The sequence below is a fragment of the Notolepis coatsorum genome (genome assembly GCF_963971535.1).
Source record: "Notolepis coatsorum genome assembly, chromosome: 13".
Lineage (NCBI taxonomy): Eukaryota > Metazoa > Chordata > Actinopteri > Aulopiformes > Paralepididae > Notolepis > Notolepis coatsorum.
Window position 1 is genome coordinate 9,367,543 of NC_140177.1, and position 3,487 is coordinate 9,371,029.

Below are 3,487 nucleotides of genomic sequence, written 5' to 3' on the forward strand. Positions count from 1 at the left end.
GACAAACGTCTTTCTCTGGTCTGCATCCCCTTAACAATTGTGTGTATTGAGCCGTACTGTATTGTACCCATTCTGCAATCTGTTAAATAAAGTTTTCATTCATTCATCATTCATCATTCTATCTATGAATCACAGTAAAATAGACACTGCCTCTTTAAAGCGACTCCTCCCCTGGGCAGCTATAACCAGGAAGCACCTCCCACCCCGTGACGCGTTCAGAGTTCACTCTACAACCAGGAAGCACCTCCCACGCGATACCCGATACGTGTTCAGAGTTCACTCTTCCTGAGAAAACAAAACGTTGTCTTTGTAGAATACAATGGCGCAGCAAGGAGTTGATCTGGACCGGGACCAGTTCTGCTGTTCTCTCTGTCTGGATGTACTGAAGGATCCGGTAACTATTCCCTGTGGACACAGCTACTGTATGGGCTGTATTACAGACTGCTGGGATCACGGTGATCAGAAGGGGATCTACACATGTCCCCAGTGCAGGGAGACTTTTACTCCGAGGCCTGTTCTGAAGAAAAGCAACATGCTGGCTGAAGTGATAGAACAACTAATGAAGACAGGACTCCAAGCTGCTCCTCCTGATCACTGTTATGCTGGACCTGAAGACGTGGCCTGTGATGTCTGCACTGGGAGAAAGCAGAAAGCCCTCAAGTCCTGCCTGGTATGTCTGGCTTCTTACTGTGAAACTCACCTCCAGCCTCACTATCAATCTGATACCTTTAAGAAACACAAGCTGGTCAAAGCCTCCACACGGCTTCAGGAGAACACCTGCTCTCGTCATGACAGGATTCTGGATGTTTTCTGTCGTACTGATCAGCAGTGCATCTGTTCTTTGTGTTCCATGGATGAACATAAAGGCCATGATACAGTCTCAGCTGCAGCAGAAAGGACGGAGAGACAGAAAGAGCTTGGCATGAGTCAGCAGAAAGTCCACCAGAGAGTCTGGGAGAGAGAGAAGCGACTCAAAGAGGCCCAACAGGCTGTTGATTCTCTCAATCGCTCTGCTGATAAAGCAGTGGAGGACGGTGAGAGAATGTTCACTGAGCTGATACGCTCCTTGGAGACGAGGCGCTCTGAGCTGAAGAAGGTCATCAGAGCCCAACAGAGGACCACAGTGACTCAGGCTGAAGAAGTGCAGAAGAGACTGGAGCAGGAGATAGCGGACCTGAGGAGGAGAGACACTGAGCTGGAGCAGCTCTCACACACAGAGGACCACATCCACTTTCTACAGAGTTACCCCCCCCCCCTCTCCAGTCCCAGTGAGTCTACAGACTCACCCAGCATCAGTGTCCGTCCTCTCCTGTACTTTGCAGATGTGACTGAGGTCGTGTCTGAGCTGAGAGACAAACTTCAGGACGTTCTGGAAGAGCAGTGGCCCAGAATCTCAACAACAGTGAATGCAGTTAATGTTTTACTGCCACCACCAGAGCCCAAGACCAGAGCTGACTTCTTACAATATTCCTCTCAGATCACACTGGACCCAAACACAACACACACACGTCTGTCTTTGTCTGAGAGGAACAGAAAAGCAACATATGTGTATGAAAATAACTTATATCCTAAACACCCAGAAAGATTCATTGCATGGCCTCAGGTTCTGGGTAGAGAAGGTCTGACTGGACGCTGTTACTGGGAGGTGGAGTGGAGTGAAGGGGTTTCTGTAGCAGCCTCCTACAAAGACATTAGCAGAACAGGGACTGGGGAGGACTGTGGATTTGGATACAATTCTAAATCCTGGGCTTTAGAGTCTCAGTGCACACAAAGTGATTAACTCTTCGGACACAATTACAACTACATAACAGTACCGGGCCCCTGGTCCTCCAGAATAGGAGTGTACCTGGATCACAGGGCAGGTACTCTGTCCTTCTACAGCGTCTCTGACACCATGACCCTCCTGCACAGAGTCAACACCACATTCACTCAGCCTCTCTATCCTGGACTTTTGCTTTATTCATGCTCTGCGAAGGCTGAGTTCTGTGAGCTGAAGTAGAGATCAGTGACATTCACAGCTCCTCTACCCAGGGTTTGGGGTTTAAATTGATCTTGAAGATGCTGAGTTGTGAAAGATGAGATCATTAGGAGTTACATTCACTCAGTCACTCTATCATTGTCCTGAGGGACACAGTTTATGGATATTTGCATATTCACATATTTGATTCCCATCTTCAATACCTCTGTTCCTTTTGCATGTGGGGAAGTCAAACTCTTTATTTTCATACTCTGGGTAGGTTGGACAACAATATGCAACCATTGTATTTGTATTTGATCACCTTTGGTTATTTTGGTCATTACTGTGGGATTTGGGTCTTTTGATTTGATTTGATTTGATTTTATTGATGGATTAAAAACACACAACAAGGATCCAAAGGATAACATGAGAAAGAGTAAAACCCTTATTTCCGTCATGGTCCCAGGGCTGTTAGGCCACAACAAAAAAACACGACAATAACACAACACTCATACATTTAAAACATTATAAGACTAACCTAACGCTAAAATTGTATACCCCACAATAACTAAAAACTGACAATAACACAACACTCATACATTTAAAACATTATAAGACTAACCTAACGCTAAAATTGTATACCCCACAATAACTAAAAACTGATTGGAAACCCATTCAAACTATAGGGGGCTATTCCTCTATTCTGTCCATGAGCCACTTCCTGACACTTCTCTTGAAGCTGTGGAGGCTCGAGCTCTGCTTGATGGGGAGAGGCAGCTTGTTCCAATCCTGGGCTCCAGAGAAAGTAAGGGAGCATTGGCCCAGTTTCGATCGGAAAGAAGCAGGCTTCAGGTTTGCTATGCTTGCTCTAGTTCTGTGGTTGTGGGATTCGTTGACCGGGGTGAAGTAGTTTTGGAGGTATCTAGGGGACCTTTGGTTTATAATATTGTGCACTATGTTCAGTCTGAGCTGGGTAACTCTGGCCTCTATAGGAAGCCAGTTTAGCTCCTGGAAGTGACTCCTCCCTATGTGGGTGCGAGGGCCAAGACCCATTACCACCCTTACTAGCTTATTTTGGGAAACCTGAAGCTTCTTTTTTATGTTCACTGACAGGCCCTCGAACCACGATACGCTACCATAGTCAAAGTGGCAGAGTACTAGGCTATTTGCTAATAGCCTGAGGCTATCTCTGCCAAGGAGGTTGGCTTTCCTAGCTAGGTACCTGGTGCGGGCGTTGACTTTGCCCAGTACTTGGGAGGCCATAGCCTCCCCATCTAGGCTCCTGTCTATCATACAGCCTAGATACTTCGCTTTTTTTTGCTGTTTTAGGGTTACAGCTCCTAGCTGGATATTAAACTCCCGTGCTTTCCTGAGCTTGGGCTTGGAGGCTAATAGTACTGCCTCTGTTTTACCTAGGTGAAGAGAAAGCCTGTTGTCCGAAAGCCACCTGCTGACCCCTGCAAGTTCTTCACCTAGCATCTGTCTGTCTCTCCTCTGATGAAGGCCCTATGTAGCCGAAACATGTCTGTT

At 46.7% G+C, this 3,487-nt stretch overlaps 1 pseudogene across 1 annotated transcript; it reads left to right on the forward strand.

The window, feature by feature from the left end:
- Window positions 1-319: 319 nt before the first annotated feature.
- On the forward strand, window positions 320-1,999 carry LOC311238892 (tripartite motif-containing protein 16-like; annotated as a pseudogene). The gene has a single exon. The product of its transcript is annotated as a tripartite motif-containing protein 16-like (transcript).
- Window positions 2,000-3,487: the final 1,488 nt, after the last annotated feature.